The sequence below is a fragment of the Camelus dromedarius genome, chromosome 11, assembly GCF_036321535.1.
Source record: "Camelus dromedarius isolate mCamDro1 chromosome 11, mCamDro1.pat, whole genome shotgun sequence".
Taxonomy (NCBI): domain Eukaryota; kingdom Metazoa; phylum Chordata; class Mammalia; order Artiodactyla; family Camelidae; genus Camelus; species Camelus dromedarius.
The window spans coordinates 8,070,247-8,095,043 of record NC_087446.1 but is presented as its reverse complement, the minus strand read 5'-3'; the positions used below and the strand labels follow the sequence as shown (position 1 = coordinate 8,095,043).

Genomic DNA, 24,797 nt, shown 5'->3' with positions numbered 1-24,797 from the left:
CAGCTAGGCTGGGCTGCTGGCCCTGTCCCAGGCCCTGGCAGGCTAGGGTCAGAAGGCAGCCCTAGCCCCCCTGCCTGCTCACCCAAGGAAATCCTCAGCTTCAGGCTTAGCTCCAGAGCAGGGCAGGCCTGGACCCCATGTTGCCATGGCAACAGGTTCTGGAGTCTGCGTATTAAGCCACCCTCTCCTGTCCCCCTGTGGCTGCCTGGCCTGCTAGGGAGTGGGCTGTGTCCGGGTGCAGGCCCACAGCACTTGTCCTGTTGGGAGGGCTGCAGGCCAGGAACACAGTGGATTGCTGTGGACCCAGGACAGGAGTCAGGCCACAGGGCATCTGTGTGGCCTTCAGCAACTCATTCCTTGGATCTGAGCCACACCCCTGGCTATAAAATGGCAGAGTAGTAGGGAGGACTAATGGCTGTCCTGAGGGTCACACAGCTGAGCAGTTGTGATCAGGGCCACCCAGAGACCCGCTTATCATCTATGAAGCATCCTTCTCTCCTTTGGCCTTAATACCAAGGGCAGCACCCTCAGTGTCTGCACCGCACTTGGCTCTGCCCTGCTGACCCTCAGCCTGGCTTCTGCCCCAGTAGGGAGGGGGCTACCCCACCCGCCGCCCCCCACCCCTGCATGCCGAGACAGCTTGGCATGGCTCAGGCCCAGCCATTCAGTGGACAGCCTGCCCTCTGGCCCCTCACAAACAATGGGGACTCCAGGAATATTGTCCTGCCTAGGCTGAATCAAACGCTCTAAATTTAGCTCATCTGATGCGTCCTCTGCTTCCTGCCCCTGCTGCCCTCCTTTCAAGGCGATGAGGTCACCCCGGAACCGCCTGCCCCAGCGGCCAGACCCAGGGGGTTTCCAGGGCCAGGGCTGCTCTCTTGCTCTTGGGGAACAAGATGTCAGGGGACCAGGGGACCAGGGGTCATGGGTCCTCCCTCCCTCCCTCCTTCCCTTTCATCCTGCCCAGCCCCTCTGGCTGCCTGGCCCAGAGCAGAGTCCCCAGGAACTTTACCACCAGCCTGGGTTGGGGGAGGTCACAGAGGGAGGGAGCACTGAGCACCCAGGGAAGAGGCTCATGTCGAAGAACCAGGAGCCTGGACATGTTGGAAGAAACACAAAGTCTCACCGTCTTCCATTCAAAAAAGACTTATTGAGCGCCTGCTGTGTGCTGGGCCCAGTGCCGGGGAAAGAATGTAACCCTGCCATCCTGGAGGAGACAGGACGGAGGAAGAAAGACAATCAGCAAGTAAACAATATATGACTAAGATTGTCTTGGTCATGACACATGTTATGAAGGAAATAAATGGGAGAGATGTGATCGCGAAACCTGGGAGGGTGGAGGACCCTGGTTTAGAGAAAGGGGTCAGAGAAGGCCTCTCAAGAGGTGACTTTTGAGCTGAATCTTGGATGACCAGAAAGAACTATTAGAAGATCTGGGTGGCGCTGAGCCCTTCGGGCAGAGGAAAGACAATGGCAGCTGTCCAGGAGAGAAGAAACTTGTCTGGTTGGGGCAGTTAGGAGGCCAGGAGACCAGTCCCAGGAGGGAGAGGGCAGGGCAGGTGGGGATCAGGAGGCAGCGGGGGCCAGATGGGGAAGAAGACAGGTAGCCTTCTCTGTGTGAGAGGCGGTCCCCACCCCTGCCCAGGGTGATGGGCAGAGGAGCCACGCGCCTGACTCAGATTTAAGAGGCTCTGTTGGCTGCTGTGTAGAGATGGAACAGCAAGGAGGCCAGGGAGGAGGCTAAAGCCATAACATCTTGGCATAATAAAACCTTTGTTAGAGGGCACCTTCAAGATTTACCTGCTTTAGTGGGGGAGGGTATAGCTCAAGTGGTAGAGCGTATGCTTAGCATACACAAGGGCCTGGGTACAATCCCCAGTACCTCCTCCATAAACAAACAAACAAACAAACAAACAAACAAACCTAATTACTTCCCCACCTCAAAAAAATTATTTAAAAAAACAGAAAGAAAAGATTTACCTGCTTTAGTCCTCTCCTGGGTCTCTGAGGCCCAGAGAGGGTATGTGTCTTGCCCAAGGTCACAGAGCAAGTTGGAGTGCTGCCTGGAAAACCTTTCACAGTAGGTGGTAGGAGGTACTTTGCCACCTGAAAAGAGTATGTCTTTTCAAGAAAATCCTGCCTGAGATGCTGCCCTCAGCCCAGTTCTTCCAGGCTGTAGGCTATACTATGGCCCCTGCCCAGGCTCCTGTTGGGGTGGAGTGAGCAAACTAGAGATACAGGGTCCCTGAGGGACGGCTGGGCCGCTCCCACTATCTTCCCCCACTGCAACCCTCTCCCCTGTGCTCCTGCCTTCCCAGAAGCCCCCACTCCCCTGCTCTGCCAAGAATCTGGGGTTGGCAGGGAGTCATGGGGGGCCTCTGGAATGTCGCTTTCAGGTGCCAGCACCAGTGTGCCAACCTTGGTAGAGGCCTCAGGGATGGATGGGTGATCACCGGATCTTGTCTGGAATGGGGAGGCTGTCAGCCAGGAGCCAGGGCTGGGTCCTGCCTGCCACTTCTCACGTGGGGGCTATCCTGCCCTGGAGCTGCCCCCTGGGCTCCCTGAACTGCTGACCTGCTCTCTCTCCTCACCGTCCCTCCAGGAGTGGGGAAGCTGGTTCCCTAGCAACAGTGCCTCCGTCACACTCTGCCCTCTAGGCCCGCATCCTCAGCTCCTCTGGGTTTACACAGAACCCTGGTGAGGGTGTTGGGAATCGAAGGAGGTAGTGCTCTGTGAAATTCCTGTTAACCTTTCAGATATTGGGAGTGAGGAAAAGAGCTTTGGACCAAAGCTAATCTAGGTTCAGATCACATCTGGACAATGATTGACTCTCTGGGCCTCAGTTTCCTCATCTACAAAATGGAGATGATCCCACCTGTACAACGACTTTCTGTGAGAATTTAATAAGGTGACCCTGCCCCACCCAGGGCCTGGCCCGCTCCAGCGCTCCTTATGTGGCAGTGGAGTACCTAGTTAGGGTCCTGACTCAAGATCCGACAGATCTCGGTTGAGACCTGGCTCTTCCACTGACCGGCTGTGTGGCCTTGGCCAAGTTACTAAACCTCTGTGAGCCTTGATTGCCTCACTTGTCCAGTGGTGATAATAATAGTACCTTTCCTTCCAGGGTTATTGAGACATAGCTGTATTGTTAGTGTTATCAGCTGGTGGGGGGAAGAGGGTATTGGGGGGAGCTCGTGTCCTTCAGTGGCCCTGTTACTGGAAGCTTCTGGTGAAGGTGAGAGGCAGACTTGACGGCTGAAGTGAGGAGAGGGCAGCCAGCACCCAGACATCTGCCCTCCTGTTCCTCTCATAGCAGGAGAAGCTGAGGGGCCGGCGATTCTCTGGGGACCCCCCATGCTCCCAGCCATGCCAGTGGTGGAGCTGGGTGAGGCCTCCTTTTCCAGCCAGACGCCCTTCAGCCCTGGGGCAGGGCCGCCCCCTCTTCCCCTCTGCCAGCAGGGCCCAGGCCAAGATGCCTTTATTTTTAAACCTGGTAACAATGCCTGGCCGGGCATGGCCTCCTGCAGAGGACGGAGAGCGAGGATGGGCTGGAAGCCACACTTCCTGGGCCAGCACTCCTCACCCCCAGACAGGTGCCAGGGGTAGGGGAAGTGGGGGGCACTATGTCCTCCCACTGACAGGGGCACAGAGCTTGCTCATGTTCCTTTCGCCTCTGGCCTTGACCCTGCTGTCCTTCAGGGGGTCCGGATTCTAGAGTCCTCTGTAGTCTGTTCCCTGGCTAGGACAAGCCACCCCCAATAGATAGGCCTGGATAAGGCACACCTGCTGTGCTTGGATCCCTGCAGGAGCCGGTCCCAAGAGTGGCTGTGGGACCCAGGCATCTGGCTCTTCTTGGGGGCTGGCTGAGATGCCCGCTCCACCCTAGAGCCCCCTCAAGACTAGGCTGGACATTCTGCACCCTCCAAAAGTCTCCCCTTCCTGCCCTGAGCCCACTCACACCTCCCTTTGCTCCCAGCTCTCATAAAATTCCCACGTCTGTTCAGTGGGAAGGCACTGCACTTAGCAGTGACTTGCGGCTCAACACCCCTGGAGGGAGGGGCAAGACCAATGGACCAGGAGTCAAGGACATGGGGTCTAGTCCTGGTTCTGCCACCAACCCCCGCACGACCTTGAGCAAGACCCATAGCCATCCTTTCTCCCTCAGTTTCCTCTTCTGCAACACAGGGGTAATAGATCCACCCTACTCCCATCCTGGGTGGGAAACGGCTTTGTCAGCTCTGAGGTGCTGCACATGTGGCCTCTGGATGGGCAGGAGGCACTGGAAACAGTGTCCCCAACACCCGCTGGTCTCTGTGAAGAGCCACAACCAGCAGACCCCAGAGCTAGACAGCTTAGCTTTAGGCCCCGGCTCTCCACGGTCAGGCTCAGACTTTAGGTAGGGTAGTTACCTGTTTGGCACCTTCATTTCCCCATCTGTAAAATGGGATCATGAGAGTACCTGTCTCGAAGGACAGTTGGGAAGGCTGAGATAAAAACACATAAAGAGTAAGCACTTGATTAGCAGTAGCTCTTACCACCTGTGCGGCAGAGCCAAGAGGCACTGTGTGCGCATGTGCACCAGCCTGTGTGTGTGCCGGAGGTTGTGCTCCCGGATATGTGTGAAAGAGAATGGGCACCAAAATCGGGGTGTGGATTTGCACACAGGCCAGAGTCCAGTGTTTGTGTGTGTGCACCAGCGTCCAAGAAGTGTGTGTGTGCCTGGGGCATGTTCACAAAGAGCTGAAACAGCTGTGTCCCCTCGCCCCGCTGTTGAGGTGGGCGTACGGGTGTGTCCACATGTCTTCTCCTGCGGGCATCTCCTCCTGCTGGGCCGGCAAGCACAGGCCATCAGGGACCCCACTCCCAGAGCCTGGCCCTAACCCCAGGCCACTGGGCAACGGCCCCAAAGGGAGACCTCGGGGATGGGCGGTGGAGAGGGGACAGGTCACCGAAGGCCTGGAAATGGGTTTGTCTCTCCTGTCCCCTAGGCTGCTTTGATTTTCCCGGTAGCAACACTGCCTGTTCTAGTGCCTGGAGTCATTTCATCTGGCATCTTCCCACACCCAAGAGGACCAAGATTTTATGTTTGGTCCACTGCTGTGCCTCAGTGTCTAGGACAGTGCCAGGCACCCAGTAGGTGCTCCACAAGCCTGTGAATGGGTGGTTTAGGTGTTGTCAGCTCTATCAAGGTGTCATGTACACACAATGAAAGTCACCAGTTAAACATCAAATGTATACAGTGGTGTAACCAGCACCGCCCTCGGGACGTAGAGCACTTCCTCACCATAAAGGTGAGGGACCCACGGGACCCTTCCTGGTAAATCTCACCCCTTGCCTCTCGCAACCACTGGGCTGCCTTCTAGTTCTATAATGTTGCACCTTCTAGAATTCCATGTAAGCAAGAGAGGGATGTGATCACGTCCGCATGTGAGGCGATTGCTGCGTGGGCCCTAGAGAGGAGGGCTCAGGGAGATGAAGGGACCTGGCAGGATGGAGGTGACAGTGACAGGCCTAGTCCAGGAAAGGAGCTGAGGCCGCCCTGAGAACTGAGTTTGAGAAGAACCCTCAGGACCAGGTGAGCATCCGGCTGTGGTGGTTGAGGCGAGGTTTCCTGCTGGAGCAGCTGGCCTGAGGCTGAGGTGGCCAGCGCAGAGTAGGAGCTCAGGAGACGTTGCCGGCTTGCCTGGGAGAGAGATGCACTCACAGGCACATGTGTACGTGGGTGTGCATGCACAAGCACACCTGTACACATGCGTGTGCGTGGGCCCATGGGCGTGCACACGCAAGGAGGAGGGCAGATGGCGCCGAGTGAACAGCTGCCAAGAAGCACAGTCACTCAAAGCCTGCCTGTTTCCCTCTTCTCTGCCGAGAACCTCTCCAGGCTGCACAGACTGGAGCGAACAGGGTCAGTAAGGGATGGGGAGGGGAAGCTCTCGTTCACTGGGCCCTGTGAGAGGCGTGGCTCGTATGGAATCCCGACCTTAGGATGTAGCTGGTGTCCGCTCCCCCTTACAAATGAGGAAGTGGAGGAGGCAGGCGTAAACAGGCTGAGCAATTTGGTCTCCTCGCCCAGTGACAAGCACTTAAGTGCAGCCTCTTCGATCTGGGACAGGTTGCACTTTCCAGACAGGACCACAGCACATCTTCCATCCCACTTGCTCTTCTTAGAGCATGAAGTTGACCCTTCTCCCCGCTAGGAGTTAGGCTCCTCCCATGTGAATAGCCTTGGAATTTGTAAAAGCAACGCTCTGTGGTTTCTGAGCTTAGGTCAGAAGATGCATTGCAGCTTCTGCCTGGCTCTTTTGGGATGCTCACCTCTGGAGCATTGAGCCACGGCCATGCTGTGCGGAAGCCCAGCCAGCCCACAGGGAGAGACCAGAAGGAACGGCGCTGAGAGCACAGGTGGAGGAGGCCGCCCTGCCAGCACACACGGCAGCCACTGGCTGCAGCTGCATGAGAGACCCCAAGCCAGACCACCCAGCCAAGCCCATCCCAAATCCATAATCTATAGAAACTATGAGAAAGAGTGAAATACTTGTTTAAAGCTAAGTGTGGGGTTGGTTTGTCATGTAGCCATAGCTAATTTGAACACAACCCTTTGCAAATCCTGTTGGATTGATGTTCAAAATAATCCAGAATCCAAATACTTCTCCCATCTCCACCCATCACCCTAATCTGGGCCATCATTACCTCCTGCCTGGGCAACTGCAGAAGCCTTCTGACCAGTCCCCCTGCTTCTGCCCTCAGCCCTGCAGTCTGTTCTCCATACAGCAGCGAGAGTGAAACTGTGGGGCAGACACCGCTGCTCAAAGTCCTCTGGTGGCCTCCATCTCCCTCGAGTTCTGACGGCGACCTGCAGGTCCCACACAGTCTGCCCCCACAACCTCACTGACTTCAGTTCTCCCCATTCTCCCCTCCCCTACTCCACTCCAGCCGTTTCCCCAAACTCATCAAGCACATCCCTTCCTCAGAGCCATCGCCCGTGCTGTTCTTCCCTCCGAGGATTGCTGTTCCTCCCAGCTGTCTGCCTGGCTTGCTCCCTCACCCGCGTCAGCTCTCAGCCCCCATGCCACCTACTCAGTGAAGCCTCCCTGACCACTCTGCCCCCAAAACTCCCCATTCTCTCCCTGCTTTATTTTTCTCCATCGAATTTCCACCTCCCAATGATGATAAATTAGATCTCAGTTTTTTGTCGTGTGCCTTCTTCGTTATTATGCAAGCTCCCTGCCAACAGCAACTTTGTTTTTGCTGCTTTATCCTTAGGGCCTGGGGCAGGGCCTGGATGTAGTAGAGCTTCCGGTATCTATTGAAAGAGTGAAAGAGTGAATGAATTAATGAATGAATGAATGATTCCAGAACCCTTCCACTCAGCTGAAACTCTGATAAATAAGAGGGTGAAAGAAGGGGCGTTGAGCTGCCCACCTGCCTGTCCAGGGTACACCCTCATGCTCCCAATGAGGAAACTGAAGCCTGAGAAGGTAAATCATTGGTTGAAGTCCAATCAATCATTTACATAATCAATAGATGTAAAAGCTTTATAGCAACTGCAGTCTTCTGAGTCGAGATGTCCTGAGTTCAAATCCCAGGGATGCCACTTGCAAACCTAAGGAGCAAGTTACTTCACCTCTCTGTGCCTCAGTTTCCTCACTTGTAACATAGGGATAATCCCCCACCCCAGAGGCAGGACACATTTGCCCTGCAACAAATGAACTTTAAACCCTGGCACCCACCTGCAGGGCCGCATCTGAGGCACCATTCCTATTTCATAATCTTAATCATCATGTTTTCCTTAAAGGTCCTGAGATTGATTTAGCCTCAGACCCCACCAATCCAGGATTGGGCCCCTGCCCATGGTATTTTCAGAATTAAATAGTTACTGCCCACAGGATGGTGCCCGCACATTGTGAGTGCCCAGTGGTGTGTTGTTGAGGGCCCACTCTGTGCCAGGCACTGTGCTTGGAGCTGGGGAGTCAGTGATGAACAAAACAGACCCAGTGCCTGTCCTATGGGGTGTATGTCCCAAGACAGGGAATAGATGATGAACAAGTGAATAAATAGGTGATTAAATGACAGGCAGTGATGAGGACAGTAATGAATAATCAAGTGGTGCTGGGACAGGGAAGATGGGCAGGGAGGGGGCAGTGCAGTTTATAAGGGTTGGGAGACCTCTCTGAGCAGGTGGCATGTAAAAGGTGAGTGATTAAAAGAAGAGAGCCAGTGGAGTGGGTATAGCTCAGTGGCAGAGCTCATGCTTAGCACACACAAGGTCCTGGGTTGAATCCCGAATACCTCCACTGAAAAAAAAAAGAAGAAGAGAGCCATTTCAGGCAGAGAGGACAGCATGTGCAAAGGCCCTGAGGTGAGAACAAGCTGGATACATTGGAGAAACAGCAACAAGGCCAGCGGGGAAGTGAGTAAGGAAGCCAGCAGCGGGAGATGCCGTCAGAGGAGCCCGGGTGCTGGGTCCACTTCCCTCTCCCCTTCCTTCCTCTGCTGGACTAGCGCTTGCAGAACTGCTCCCCCACCCCCACCCTCCCACCGAGGCCTGAGCTCGGGTGCTGCTCCACCACTGCCCCTCCTGCCTTGTGACTTCAGCCCCATCCAGCCGCAGCCCCCAGCCCCCACTTCCCCTTCCATTTGTGACCCGGGAAGGCAGGAACCGCATCCTTTCCCAAACTACATCTCCCCTGCCTCACTCCCTGCCAAGGGGCGGACCTCAGACTTCCAGACTGGTGGCAGTGGCTCCCTTCCGACTGCCATCTACCTTCTCACCCCTCACTCCCCCACTGGCCCCAGCAATGTCAGACCCTGGCAGCCTCCTCCAACCCTCAATGGCATCAGCCATTCCTTAGGCCCAGGATGTCCTTTCTCCCCTCCTCCCTCTGACCCAACCTCAGCTGTCATCTTCCCTGGGCTCTGAGCAGAAGACGGGTCTTGTCAAGTGGGGCACAGGGCCCGACACTGAGAAAGACCTTAGTAGATGGATGAATATGTGAACGAACAAACAGGAAATTTATCCGGGTCCACTTGGCGCGTTCTCTGCTGACCTGCGTGCTGAGCACTGTGCTGGGCACAGAAATCAGGAATCACTGTGACAGACAGACCCATGCACATTCACGTACGAAAACCCAGTTCCCCAAAGCCAGGGGTCTGGAGCAGGTCTGGGCTCTGCACTCATTTGCTTTGTGACCTTGAGAAGTTACTGACCTGTGCTGAGGTTCTCCTCATTTGCCAAAGCAGCAGCTGGAAGAGGCTCAATGATCTCAGAGCATCATGGTCGCTAGTGTGGCCTCGAGCCAGGCAGCCCGGGCTCAAATCCTGGCCATGTCCCCTGGCCAGCTGTGTGACCATGGGTGAGTTTCTTAACCCCTCTGAGCCCCCAGTTCCCCATCTGTAAGTGCTGCAGAGCTTCAGGCTCTGTGTCACAGAATGGGTCTGAAGATTCACTGGGATGGCTCCTGCGGGAAGCACTGGACACACATTAACCATAAGGTTAATTAGACCATAGTTAGGTTTGAGGTCCTTGATCGGCGTCTACAGGGATGTGACAGGTTTGTGTGGACACATCTATGATGGGTCAGAGTAGGAAGCTGGGTGTGTCCATGACTGAGGTTTTGAGGTCCCTTATGGCACCAGGGATGGGGACCACTGTCACCCCTGGCTGGAAATGAGCCAGGCACCACTCTTATCTGCTGGCTGTGTGCACACAGGAGTTTTCTCGTGTACACAGTGCCGCCCTAACGCAGCCTCCGCCCTTCTCCCACTGCTGGACCCAGAGATCAAATATGACAGTGGGTGTTGGGAAAATCCTATCATGAGCTTCCAGAGACCCGCTAGGACATGTCCCCCAAACCACCCCCCATCCCCACATTCTCCCAGGGATTGATGGACTGGACGTGAGGTCACAGGCCACACGTGGGAGGTTCCGGGGACCTCAGCCGGTAAAGGGCTGCCTCTCATACTCCTGTGTCCCCGGCCCTTAGTGAGATGGCCTCATTGGAACAGAGAGAGTTAAGAAATCTTAGTGATCTGTGTGTTCAGAGCCCTGGGCAAAGGAAGGCTGAGGTCAGGAAGGCTGAGTGACTCGCCCAGGGTCACACAGCAGTGAGGGAAGAGCTGGGACCAGGAACCAGGAGTCTAAGCCCCTGGTCCTGCTCCTACTCCATTCAGTGATGCATTTCTGGAAATCACCCCAGTTCTACTTTCCAAAATGACTCAGAAACATCTGTACCTTAAGAGACTAAAATACTCCAAAGGACTCCCTGACAAGGACACTGAGATGTCTGAAAGCAGAACTGGCCTTCCCATAGTAATGATGCCACTTCATTCATTTGGTCGGAGTTCCGGAAGGCCTAAGAAAGGCATGTCCTTGTCCTGCTCTTCCTACACCCCTGTGAAATAGGGGACCACACCCCATTTGACAGAGGATACCACTGAAGCCCAAAGGGGTGGAGCCATTTGCCCCGGGTCACACAGACAGCCCTGGTTCTGAACTCAGGTTGCCCACCCCAAGCCCAGAACATTCTCTGACTCCCCAGAGGTGAGACTGACCTTCTCTCTCAGAGACCTGGGCAGATCTTAGACAGCATCAACTCCCACTCCCGAATTCTAATTCTTTTTCATTTTTAATGTCTTTACTATAAAAGTAACAATGCATGTTCACTTCTGAAAATCTGAAAAATGCAGAAAAGTCAAAATAAGGAAGAAAAATTACCACCCACAGCTCCACCACCCAGAGACAATCATTGTTAAGGTTTGATGTATTTCCTTCCATAGTTTTTTGTTTGGGACCTTTTTTTAAACATGGCTGAGATCATACTGCATATTAAAAGAAAAAAACAAAAAGGTGGTATCCTGCCTTTTTGCTTGCCATTATATCATGGGCACTTTTCTGGTTATTTCACTCTCTGTAACCTCGTTTCTTTTTCCTCTTCTCTGAACCTCATTTTTATTGGCTGCCTAATATTTTGTCAAGTGGAAGTTCCATAGTTTATTTAGCCATTCCCTTATTGTTGGACATCTCAGTTATTTCCAGTTTTTCGACGTTATAAATAATATATTTTGGTAGATCTTTGGACATAAAGGCTTTCTTTTTCCATATTTAGGGATATCTCCTTGGCTGGAATGGAATTACTGGGTCAGTGAGTCATACAGGTCTCTGGCACTGTATGATTTTCAAAAGCCCTGAGCCACACCCATTCTACAGATGAGCAAAGGGAGGCCCCAAGAGGTGATGTGAACTGTCCACAGTCACTCAGCCAGTCAGCAGTGCCTGCAATCCCTCCTCAGTACTTTATCTACCTCCACCATCATGTGTTCCTCTAATCATTCACTCATTCATTCATTCATTCAACAGAAAAGGTGCAAATACTGTGTGCCAGGCTCCGGTCTAGGTCCCAGAGATACTGCAGTGAGCAAAATGCGCAAAACCTCTGCCCTCAAGATGTCTCCAACTCAAAGGCACAGAGGGAAGGATCAAACAGGAAGATTGCCTTGGCATTTGGCTCTATGCAAATCAAGGTGCTCATTTGCATAAGTAAATCAAGGTGTTCATTTGTATGTTAGAGTCAGAGCAGAAGAAGGCAGAGGGTGATATCTGGCAGCCCTGAGGGCAGAATCCAGCCTAGTTGTCCTTGACCAAACTGCTTCCTAAAATTTAGCCTCCCCTTAAAAATTGGGAGATTTCTTGGACTTCTGGCATCTCCTGAACACTCTGCAGACCTGACCAGGCTGGACCGGGTTCCCAGATGGTCGCTGGGGACTGCTGCTCCCCAGGACCTCTGTTGCCCAGAACCCGCGCCTGCGCCTGTCTCCTTGCCCCGCATGTGCTCCACTCCTCGGTTGTGCTTCTCACGTACATTCAGTCCACAGGCCTTTCGTGACATCAGCCAGGCTGGAGGGACTCAGTACTGAGAACAGTAATGACAGTAACACTGAGACAAGTAACAAGGAGGTGAAATCACTCACGCCAGGTGACAGAGCTGCAAGTGACAGAGGCAGGATTTGAAGGGGCAGTCGGGCTCCTGAGCCCAGGTTCTCTACCGCATCTGGCTGACAGTCCAGTGCGGAAGCTGCCAGGTACTGCAAGGGCCCGCAGCTGGACGGACTGCCCTGCCTCTGCCAGAGGAAGCTCAGAAGGGTCTCCAGGACAGCACTGGGCCAGGAGGTAGCCCTGGGAAGACGAGCCTGGGAGGGGAACTGATAGCCAGGTTTGAGTTCTCTTATTTCTTTGAACCTGGGTTTCCCACTGCTCAGAATGCCCTCTCTCCACTCCTTTACTTGCTTAATGCTTACTCTTGCTCAGCTGAGATGCCACCTCCTCCAGGAAGCCCTCTCTGACCCAGGAGAGGGTTTGCAGCTGGCTCCTGAACCCTGGTCCAGCCCAGAGCCCAGCTTTCTGCTCACCAGCTGGGTGACCTTGAGCCTCTCTTGGCCTCAGTTTCCTCACTTCTGAAACAGACTGTGATGGAATGCTTCACTCCCAGACATGGTGAGACTTCACTGGAACAGGCCTGGTGTGGCCACCCCGATAAGCGTTCGCTCAGCTTTTATGAATGAACAGGGGAGCAGGCACCCATGGGCCACAGGCTCACAGAACACCGGGGGCTGACAGAGCCCCAGCCCCACTCTCCCATTTTATAGCTGACGAAACTGAGCTCAGGGAGGAAGGAGGCCATGCCTTCAACAAGAGCCTCTTACCCCCACCCCAGTTGTCACCAACTGCCCTTGGCCCTGGGTACCCCCAGAAAAGGTTTATGATAAGAAGAGACTCAGTGACCCCAGCCCTGCACTTAAAGGGCCAGTGTGTGCCTTCTGTCCTGGGCCCAACCAGCGCCTGCTCCCTGAGCATCCACCTCTCTGGGAAGGAATTCTTCCCCCAAGAGACCGCCTCCCATGGCCATCGAGGGAGGAGGTGGCTTCCTGGCCTGAACAATGGGGCCGGGATGTCCCTCAGTCTCTGGCATGCAGGGGTGTGGGGACATCTGACTAGGATGCCATTCCCATTCAGGGGCACAGGGAATGTGGAGATGGGGAAAGGAGGGGGCTCCAGGCTCCAGCTGGAGGCAGCAGCATCTGAGTAACGCTCCCTAGCTTTGTCCTTGTGACTTGGGCAAGGGGCTCCATCTCACTGGGCCTCGGTTTCCTTATCTGTAAAATGGAGAATGACAAAAACATCGACCCCATAGGGTAGTTGTGAAACTAACCAAATCCTTTCTGTAAAGGGCTCAAAGCTGAGCAGGTGTGGTCAGAATTCACACACAAGGTGAAGCCTCCTACCTGGGGGAGAATCCCCCTCCACTGTTCCAGCTGTGTGGCCTTGGGCAGGTTACTTAACCTCTCTGTGCCTCAGCTTCCTCATCTGTAAAATGGGCATACTAATTGTCCTTCTGCAGAGGAGTATTTGAGCATTAACTAAGTTAATGCTCATAAAAGGCTTTAAGACCAGAGCTGGGTCTTTTCTAAGCACTCATCATTGTGGCCACCATCACTCCTCCTGACCTCCTGTATGAGCTTCCTGCAGCTGCTGTAACAAATGACCACTAACATGGTGACTTAAAACAACATAGATTTTTTTATCTGACAGTTTGGGAGACCCAGATGTCGGCAGGGCTGTTTCTTCTGGAGGCTCTATGGTAGAATCTGTTTCCCTGCCTTTTGCAGCTTCTAGAGACTGTCCTTGTTCCGTGGCTTGTGACCCCTAACTCCACGTTCAAAGCCAACAACAGCATCTTCTCATCTCTGCTTCTGTTATCACATCTCCTCTCTGTGACCCACTTCCCTCCCTCGGTTTTTTTTTTTTTTTTAACTTTTTATTTAAAACTCATTTTAGCTTTATAGAAGTTGTAAAGGAAATTCAGTGAGCTCCCACACACTCCTCACCCCGATTCCCGCAGTGCTAACATCTGATGGGGCTGTGCTGCTCCTCGCAAAGTGCAGACGTTGACATTGACACAGCCCTGTGAGCTACAGCGTTTATTCAAATGTCACCAGCTCTGCCACCCATGTCCTTTCCCTGCTACAGAATCCGTCCAGGGTACCATGTGGCGTTTGGGCTTCATGTCTCCTTCCTCCCTCCCAGCTGGGATGCTCCTCAGACTTCCCTGACCTTGACACTTTTGAAGAATGCTGCTTGGGTATCTTGTAGAATGTCCCTCCATTTGGGTTTTTAAAAGCAGCTTTATTGAGATGCAATTTGTAAACCATACAATTCATCCATTTTAAGTATATAATTCCATAATTTGGAGTTGATTACATTATTGATTTTCTAAAATAGCTGTAAAATATATCTAACATAACATTTGTCATTTTAACCACTTTGAAGTGTTCAGCTCAGTTTGTCTCCCTCTGATAAAGTACAGACATTACTGATCACAACCCATCTCCCATAAAAATCCAGGGCCCTTGTGGGTGATCCAGGCGAATCTCCCATCTCAAGAGCCTTAACTTAATCACAATTGCGAAATCCTTCTTCTCCCATTAGGCAAAATTCCAGGGTTTAGGATGTGGTGATCCTTGCCGTAGGGCTGTCACTCTGTCTGCCACGCCTTCCTGGGAGCTGCCAGCCGCTTCACACCCGCAGTTACCTGTCTGCCCACTGGCCTTGGGCTCCTGAGTGCAGGGCCCGGCCGGCTCGCTCACTGCTGTGTCCCCAGTACCTGGAATGAGGCCTGGGAAACCTGAATCTGTACGTTCACCAGCACTCACAACAGCCTGAGCACAGGAAATGGCTGTTTTTGTCAAAAATGGCCAAATAGGAATTTCATCAGGTCTCCCTAATTTGCCGCAGGCACAGAGAGCCTTGCTTCCACCTCCGCTGTCTGTGGAGAACAAGCCACCCCCAGACCCATTTTACAGAACTTGAGGCCACAAAGGTGGTACATTAGTGCCCAGGTGTCTCTGCCCTGGGATGCTCACCTTGACACTGTAGACTGGGAGTCACCGGGAGGCCTTACAGTTTGCTAAAATCCTGAAATACACCAAACCAAAGGTAACCAGTCTCGGCGTCAGGCCTTCAAATGTCCCCCAACGCTGCTCAGACCCTCCCCCTGACCACCTCATGAGCTAGTAACTAGTGGGTCCTTGGACCTGCCCTCTCTGGTCACCTGATTAGCTGCTGCCTGGGCCACACTGGGAACGATTTCTAATCTCTCCCATGCTCTGGCACATAGTAGGTACTCAACAAGTATGAAAAGCCTCGCAGCCCCTCACTCCCTGCCTGGGCTTCAGTCCACTCAGGCTCACTTCTTGCCCCCCCCCGACCATGGCCTCGGTGCCGCCGTGGACCTCCCCCAACTGCCCAGGGGGCCCAAGGGTGGGAGGGGGGCAGAACAAGAGGGCTTTGAGGCAGCCTTGTCTCCGGAGGGAAGTGGAGGAGATAACGCAGCTTCTCACTTTCCCAGCCCGTCCCAGACCAGAGATAACCTGGGGAAGATGGGGTGCCCGGAGCCCTACTAGCAGCGGGGCCACCCACCTGCCCCCAGGTCTCCCACGATTTCACTATCACAGACTCCAGGCTGAAATCTGAGTTGCCACTCGGAAGAGCCACTCGAGACAGGAGAATGATAAGCCAGCCAGAACTGGTGGGGAGGGGGACAAGTCTCCAGTGTCTCCTGGAAAATGACCCATAGGCTGCAGCTGCCCTTCCCCAAGCCTGGTTCCACCCATACCTCCCCCAGGGAGCCCACCCTAACCCACCCCACACTCTCCAGAGCTGCCCTGAGACACAGCCCTGCCAGCGGCCCTTCAAAAGTACCCGATCCAGCCCTCTGCCTGACGGATGAAGAAGCCGAAACCAGAGAGGTTGGGAGACTTGCTCAAGTCACACAGCATCTTGACAGCAGAGTAAGGGCTGGAACGCAGATCCCCTGGTTGCTGCAAGTTCCTCTTCTGCACACCAGACATGTGTCCTCAGATATTAGTCAAACATTTTGAGAAGGGGGGCAGAAGGTTGCAGTGCACCAAGTCTGAATTCTAGAAGGGGACTGCATAACAAAGATGAGAGGCCACATGGTTTGGGGAAGGAACCCAGAGCTGGGAGCAGGACACCAGGCTTCGGCTCCTGCTCTGCAGCCAAACTACTGGAGCAGTGTGACCTGTAAACGGAGATGATGGCTTTACCACAAGGGTGTTGCACAGGGGATTAAATGACTGAACTTGTTCAAGGGCCTGAGGACAGCGCCTGGCCCCCGGCAAACATGCTGGGGATCCATTGTGGTCTGGTCACTGCCAGGAGCTGCGTGAGGGCAGGGCTGGGTGTAGTCAGCTTGCAGCATGGGTTGGGAGCCATGTGGTGTCCACTTATTCAGCAAGGGTCCTGAGACAGTGACCACACCATCATCAGTGCTTTCATCAGGAAGGCACCAGCTGTGGAAGGCCAGCGCCCAGGGCTGGCTGAATGACAGAGGAATGAATGAGGGCCTGAATGAATGAGGGAGTGGGTCAGTCTGCTCAGTTTCTTACCAGACATGGGGCTCTCAGCCTAGTTTGCTGGTCAGCCTGACCCCACTCTGTCCCCCTTTGGTGCTTCCTGCCTCCCCCCAACGCCCAGGTGGCAGCAGCAGGTGGACAGTGGGGGGAGGCACTGCCCCAGAGACACACATGCTGCTCCCCACTGACCAGCGGCCCGGGCACAGCTCTGCCCACCACTAGTTTGAGCAAGGCTTTCCCTGCCAGCCCAGAACCTCCCAGTATTTGGGGCCTAAAAGTACAGGCTGACCTGAGACCCAGAACAGAGACCCTGGCCCGCAGCTGGCCTCGGCAGGCCAGTGACTAGAGAGTCTGGAAGCCCCACATCTTGCTTTCAATGAATTCACTTGTGGCACAGATCTGATTCACATGGCAGAATAAAGGTTAGATGGGGAAACTGAGGCCTGGAGCAGGAGATGTCTTATTCAAGGTCACAGAATGAGACAGAGGCAGACAGAAATAGGACTCGGGGCTCACTTATATGAGCCTGCAGCCCCAGGGGGAGTCCTTGTAGCTCTTTGTCCCCCCTTCCTATTGCCCATGCCCTCCACTCCCATGACTTCATGATGCATGAGGCTCTCCTCCCCAGATTCAGTGCCCCAGCGTGGTGGCCCAGAGCTCCCCAGCCGTGTCCCCACCATCTCTCATGAGTTCCTCTGAACTTTGATTTTCTCCTTTGCTGTCAGCAGAGCTGATAATGGTACAAATCTCATGATGTTGTTGTGAGGATTAAATGAGATGCTGACATTTGAATAAACATTTCTCTCAGAAGTGTGTATCAGTGAACACATGAAAAGATGATCAACATGAATAGTGGCGAGGGAAACAAAAATTAAAACCACGACGAGATATTACTTCTCTCCTACTAGGATGGCTATAATCAAAGGCAGACTGAAAAAAGTGTTGGTGAGGGTACAGAGAGACTGAAGTCTTCATATACTGCTGGTGGGAATGTAAAATGATTCAGCCACTTTGGACGCAGTTGAACAGTTCCTCAGAATATTAAACATAGAATTACCATATGAGTCAGCAATTTCCAACCAGGTGTATACCTAAGGGAAATGAAACATGTGTCTGTACAAAGACTTGTACAGGAATGTTGTTGGCAGCATTCTTCTCAATGGCCAAAAAGCGAAAACAACTCAAATGTCCGTCCATGAATAAATGGATAACCCAAATATATATAATCCATACAATGCAGTATTATTCAGTCATTTAAAAAAAAAGGAATGAAGTACTGATACGTGCTACAACATTATGCTAAGTGAAAGAAGTGAGTTACCAAAGACCACACACTGTGTGATTCCATTTATATGAAATGTCCAGAAGAGGCAAATCCATAGAGAATAGATTGGTAGTTCCAGGGGCTGGGGAAAGGGATAAGGGGAATCTAAAATTAGATTCTGTGATGGTTGTAGAGCTATGTAAATATACTAAAAGCCATTGAACCATACACTTTAAATGGGTGAGTTTTATGGTACGGAAATTACATCTCGATAAAGCTGCTTTAACAAATGATATACTCCAAGTTCGCCTGGCCAGCATCCAGTTAGAGCTCAGGCGTGGCAGTGGCCAGGAGTGGTATCCTTGTTATTTGCACTGTCTTCTCTTTTGCACCCCACAACTGTGTGAGGTGGGCATTTGGCAAAGAGAAGCTTGGAAAAGTGGGGTGTCCAACCCAAGAAGTGGCCTTCAAGACAAATGAGAGTGGGGTGGGGGTGGGGGTGAGGGTGGCCAGGGCAGCCTTCCCAGGGGAGGGGGGCTGGGGCACCATTAGCTGCCCTTTCACGTGCCAGGCTCTGTAGCAGACTTTGTGGGGAGGGGGATGGCAAGTGCCCACACAGTCTGGCCCTCACACCTTTCCCAACTCCAGGTCTCTGTTTTCCCATCTGTCAAAAGGGCTCCATCAGTGGTTCGAACTGTATTCCAAGGCACTCTGCAGCCAAAAAGAGATTTCAGCCGACTCTGAGAGAGGATGCCCCTGAGGTTCCCTGGGACTCCACCCTCATCCCTGCCTCCCCTGCAGGCCTGGCCCACCCCTACAGGATGTGGTTGCCAAATGTAGGTGGGGAAGAGGAAGGCGTAGGGGGTCATGCGCAGGCATCCACATCCTGGGGACCAGGAGATGGGAACTCCAGGTGTCTGTAGCCTAGCTTCCGGCTCCAGCCTAGGGAAGAAGCCTCAGCTGCTGCCTCCTGGGATGCAGCCGCCTGGCTGGGAGCCCAGAGCCCGTCCCGGACATGGTGCCGTCGCTTCCGCTTCCCTTCTGGTAGGGGAGACGCTCTGGAGCCTCTTGCTCAAGGCCTGGGTCCCCGGGATTGGATTAGCCATGGCTCTTGTGTCTGCTGAGTCCCAGACAAGCTGAGAACCTGGCAAAATGTAAAGCTGAGCCTGTTGAGGGCATGGGAACCCTGCCCAGGGGGAGTTCACAGAGCCCTCATTATGTTGCACGACTCTAACCCCAGCGTCAGAGACCCTCCTGTGGATCCGGTGGAAATATACACGATAGGGGACAGTGGCACCTGCAGCCACATGGACTCCCTTGCCCGATCTAAAGGGGGCAGCTGCTACTTAGCTCTAGCCAGCTTTCATTTTTCAAGAAAAGCCAGAAATCTGGCTTTTAATGTGAAATCTCTAGATCTGGGGGAAACCAGGGGAGCAAAACACATCCATAAACAGATACAGCCTATGGGCCACTGGTTGGCAATGTGACCTCTTTGGTGGAAGCAACCTCCACCTTATAGGTTAGAAGACTGCGGCAGAGGGAGGAACAGGAAGTGAGGGGCCCCCCATGGGGGGCAAGGCAGAGCCCAGGTTTGAACCAGTCTCCCGGTCCAGACTCAAGGCTTCCATTCTGCTGTGAAAGAAAGAAAGAGAAGGAGGGAAGGGGTGGGGAGAGAGAGACATAGACGAAGGAAGGGAGGAAGGGAGGGAGAAAGAAAGAAAGAAGGAAAGAAGGAAAGAGAGAAGGAAAGAGAGAAAAAAGAGAAAGAGAAAAAGAAAGAAAGAAAGAAAGAAAGAAAGAAAGAAAGAAAGAAAGTAAGGAAGGGAGAGAGAAAGAGAAAGAGAAAAAGAAAAAGAAAGAAAGAGAGAGGGAGAAAGAAAGAGAGAAAAAGAGAGAGAGAGAAAAAGAGGGAAGGAAAGGAAGCTTCCGTCTGCGGTCTGGTTAAGTAAACCATGGAACACCCGCACAGCACAGCCACAGAAAGGAATGAGGAAGCTCTGTCTGTTCTGATAGGAGCTGCTCTCCAAGGTGCAAGAGAGAGCTTTGTTTAGGGCAGGTGTTTAGGTCGGAGGAAAGCATATGAACGTTTCTTGGCATGTGTCTGCCGAGCCCATCTCTGGGAAAACACTCGAGAAACTGACTAGGGGTGGGAGGGAGCTTTTCTCTCAACACCCTTTGATGTGTTTTGATTGTTGGACACGTGAGCAACAATCTTCAAAAAGTGTATAGTTTTTGTTTGTTTTAATTGTTCCCTTTTCTTCCCCTCGTGTCATTCTCTGAGCCTGGGATGAGAAGGATTTGCAGGTGTCCTGGATCTGGGACCAGCTCCCTGGGAGCTAGAGAGGATGGGGGAGGGGAGCTGCCCCCACGAGGCTGCTATGTGCCCAGGCCCTGTGCATGTGAGCCATTCAGTCCTCACAATACTTCTGTGAGGTGAGGCAGTTGTGACCCCACTTTACAGATCAGGAAACAGAGCCACATGTCCAGAAGTTACGGAAGCAGGCTCAGAGCTGAGCCCAGGTTCTCAGGGTGTCCCTGCTCCTCCCCTAGGCCTTCCCCTTTCTCAGTTGAAGATCCAGCCTGAGGCCTATCATGGCCCAACCCAGGCCCCAGGCTACAGGCTCCATCTTTGGATTCCTTCCTGAGAGCTAGTGGGGCTGTTCCTGGCCCCACAGCCACACCCTCATGCTCCTGCCCATCAAGCGGGCTCAGAGCAGCTGGTTTCCTTCCAGAAGTGGCTCAACCCCAGGTCTGAAGTCCATCTGGGGTCCAGCCAGAAGCATTTCCCCCAATGGAGCCTACGTCTGGGATCCCCCAGGATATCCTGCCCAGGGTGGGATTTGCAGACAGGATACCTTGAGAATTCATGGTATCCCCTTAGACAATACACAGCATCACCAGGAGATTAGTACCCCACTGATTCCTCTGATAAGGAGACCAGAGAGGTTAGGTCATTAGCCTAAAGTCACACAGCAAGTGGGGGCTTTGAGCCAGTCACATCCTAGCCAGGTCTTGGCTCCCTCCCCTGTAGAGGAGGATAGACTGACACCTCCTAGGCTGTGAGGGGCAAGAAATGAAGGCCCACAATATGAACATGGAGATGAAAAAGATATGCTTCCCGCCCTTGGAAGCTCAGGCTCTGGAGACAAGTAAACAGGCTTGACTTCGAGAATGAGGGCAGTGCAGCTAAACTGTGAAGCATCCTTCTGCCCAGGTGGGTGTAAGCCCTCCAGAAGCCAAGGGCACAACCAGACCAGGGCAGGAAGCCCACTGGGGCCCTCCGAGAGGGGCTTTCTGGGAGGAAGTGGAGGTGGGGTTCCTCAAGGTGGAGAATGAGGTCAGGGCTTGGCCAACGCCAGCAGGTGATTCCTTCTGGCCAGTTGCTGCCCTGTCCAGGGAGGCGAGCCCACCCCCAGGGCCTTCCCTGCCACCAGCCAGTGCTGCCCAGTGCCCCGGCCTGGGCTGCCCAGTGCCCCCTGTGCTGACTCATGTCCGCCCGGCTGGCCCTGGCTGGAGGGAGGGGGCGGACCCCACTCCATGCTTGACCTTATCAGGCCTTGCTGGTGCCCAGCCGCCTGGACGTGGGCAGGGCTTCGGCACCTCCCCACCCCTCCCTGCCCTGGCTGAGCAGGGCCTGCATGAGCTCATGAAAACCCGAGGCAAGGACAGGCAGGCGGGGCAGTGGCCCAAGAAGGGGGGAGGGCAATAGCCTGGCTAGTGTCCTGTGGGGCTGCCCATCGGCCCCCTGCCCGCTGAGACAGAGCTGGGCACGGGCTATTTTTAGTGCCCAAATGAGGAATGGTGAGACCCGGATGTAGCAGCTGCCACAGGGAGGATTTTCACTGCAGCAGCCTGCCCCTGGGAGCACACGCATGTACATGGACACACCCATGCACTCAGCACTCACGCAAATCCATGAGCACGTGCATACCAATATGTTCATGCACAGAGGCGTGTACATGGGGATGCGTCCACACACGTGCACGGAGACACGTCCACATATACCTACATATGTGCGTACACGCATCTTGTACAGGCCCTCCAAAACGCACAGAGGCCTGCACTCAAGACCCACCCAAGTGCACACTTGGGTTGCATAGGCTGGCTGAGGGTAACTCAGCTATGCAAGCACCCCCAGGGCCCCCACCTCTGTGCACACATATCTTGTCCTCACTTGGACCCTTCAACCACTTGCCGGCCCTTCTAATGATGCCCTCGAGGAGCTCCCAGCCTGGTAGCTATAAGCAGACCATGACCACACAGTGGGACCCATGAAGTGGCAGGGGGTAGAACAGGGGCTGTAAGTGCACAGAAGAGGTGGCAGCTCAGCTGGGGTGGTCAGGGAAGGCTTCCTGGAGGAGGAGGCTCCTGAAGGCATGAGCAATAAAGGATTTGCCTATTTTAATGAAGACTGGAGTGGGTAACGTGTTAGTGCTTGTGACAATAACAACAGTAACAGTCAAGAGCCATACCAGCAGCCAATGGCTGTGCACCCACGCTGTGCCAGCCCCTCCACACACCATCTCATTCCACCGTCTCAGTGTTTCACGGGGCAAGTGCTATCACAATCACTATTTGCAGAGGTCTTGACATACAGCTGGTGGGACTGACCCCAAAGCCCAAGTTCAGGCACCGGTGGTGACTTCCTTGGCCATGGGGGTGTCCCAGTTATCTACCACGGTATAACAAATGACCCCAAGATTTGGTGGCTTAAAACAAGAGCAAGCATTTGTTCTACTCACAGATCTGCAAGTTAAGCAGAGCCCAGCAGCGAAGGCACTTCCCTCCTCCTGGTGGCATCAGCTGGGGCAACTCCACTGGAGGCTGAAAGACCTATTAGCTCTGTTGGGATGAGAGCTGGGGGCCTCTGTTCCACTCTACATAGCCTTTCCATGGAACGGTTGGACTTCCTCACAGCACGGTGGCTGAGGTCTAAGAGCAAGCATCCTGAGAGACGGGTTGTGGAAGCTGCTGTTTTTCACAGGCTGGGTCTGACACAGCATCACTTCCACCATTTTGCCCAAGCATCCACAGAGCCCAGAGTCAAGGAAAGGGGACATAGACCCCACCTCTCCATAGGCTGATTGTCAAATAATGGAGGGGGCAGGGCATGTTCTAAAACTGCCACAGTGGAGATGGGGGCAGCCCCAAGGCAGGCAACCACTGTTTAGCCCAGAGCCCCCTGCCCTGCCCCAGATCCCAGCCCTCCAGCCAGGGCTGGCAGATCAGTCCTAGAGCAGGTGGCCCCATTTCCTCTGTCCTCACCCTGCCCTCTCCATTCACGTCTCCTTTTATGCCAGGCACAGAGGGACCATGAGGTATGGCCACACAGGTCCAACTGGTCCAGCACCTTGGCTGGAAAGGAGAAGCCTCAGTGGGGCAGAGGAGATGGGTGCCCAGGTCCAGGAGGTGCCTCACTCATGCCAGAGTTCTCCCAGGTCCTCCAGGGCCCCCTAGTCCTAGCTCCTCTGTTTTCTCCTTGCCCACCCAGGGGATGCAGGGTTTGAAAGTAGTCACTTTGGGGTCTCCCTGAGTGAGACTCCAGCATAGATGCCTCTCCAAGGCCCCTCTCCCTATGCCCTGAAATTTCATGATTCTGGAGTTGGAAGCATCCAACACCATAAACCCCCAAAGTCTATTTCCATGATTTTCTCCTTCTCAAGAATCTACATTTCTAATACATTTTAACTCAATTTGACAAAACCAACAGAACTGTAAACGAACTTACCCTTTGACCCAGTCATACTCCTTCTAAGGAATCTTCTGTGCTCGGGAATTCTTCAGGCAGATGCAAAAGAGACAGCACCGAGATGTTCATCACAGCCTCATGTATCACGGAGAAAAGCTGGAAGCTACGTGCACATCCATCCATGAGGGCTCATTAAACAAGGGATGGTACAGTCACAAGGTGGACGACTTGCTGCCGTTAGAAAGGAGGAAGCCATCTGTAGGAGTAGAACCTGGAGCCATCTCCCAGACACACGTGGACAGGGGTGACAGCCATTTACAGAACGTTACGTGGGATGTGTGCCTACATGAGTGTGAACAGCACGGTCTCTGTGTGTACAAGATAGTTCTGTCGGAGGAGCAGAGAGAAGCCGTGACGGGGCAGACAGAGGACTGGGAGGGCCCTGGGATTGGAGTGTGTGTTGGTTTTCCTGCTGTAACAAATGACCACACACTGGGGGACTGAAAGCAATAGACATTTATTCTCATACTTCTGGAAGCCAGAGGCCGAAATCAAGGTGTCATCCAGACCATGCTTCCTTCGAAGGCTTAAGGGAGAATCCTTCTTGGCCTCTTGCAGCTTCTGGTGGCTCCGGCCACCCTGAGCTTGTGGCAGCATCACTCCCAGCTCTGCTCTCTTCTCCCCATGTCTCTGTTTTCAAATCCTTCTCCTTTCTCTTCTAAGGACATTGTCATTGGATTTAGGACCTATCCCATTCCAGGATGATCTTATTTTGAGATCCTTATTCTAATTACATCTGCCAAAAAACAAAAAAACAAAACCCCCTCATTCCAAATAAGGTCACATTCTGAGATTCTGGATAGACATGAATTTGGGAGACACTATTCAACCCCCCGAGTGGGGGAGGGGAATGTGCTTTCCTACAATAAATCTGTGTTTATGGACTTAGGTATTACTTGTGTTATTTCATTTTAATTTTAAAAAATTCTAAAATCCCAGAAGACGAGACGTCTTCAAAGCTCCCTTGCTTCCAGAGTCAGCATCTCAGGTTTCCTGGGAGGCCCAGTCCCCCCAGCAATGAGGTGAAAATGGTCAATGTGGCATGACTGGCGTTTCTCCCACAACGGCCCTGGCTGACTGGGCTGGTAGTCGCCTCGGGACCTCAGACCTCCAGACCATGAACCTCCCGTGCTACTGGAGAGATGACTGGCCAGCGTTCACAGCCCAGCACCTCCCGGGGGGATGAGCTGAGCACCTGGAACATGGGGGTGGGGAGGGGAGCAGTGGGCTGAGGGTTCCACATGGCACCCACAACCCACCCATCCATGAGAGGTCCCCGCAGGGGGACCCAGCCCCTCATTTTACAGATGGGAAAACTGAGGCTGGAAGAGAAGAAAGGATTGGCCGAGGTCACCT

General features: G+C 53.5%; 1 long non-coding RNA gene across 1 annotated transcript in view; it reads left to right on the top strand.

Annotated features, from left to right (window-relative positions):
• LOC135322512 (uncharacterized) overlaps positions 1 to 24,325 on the top strand; it is a 35,952-nt gene extending 11,627 nt beyond the window's left edge. Inside the window, exon 2 of the long non-coding RNA XR_010383103.1 lies at positions 23,477 to 24,325. This is a non-coding gene — a long non-coding RNA (uncharacterized LOC135322512). The remainder of the gene's footprint in view (positions 1 to 23,476) is intronic.
• Positions 24,326 to 24,797: the final 472 nt, after the last annotated feature.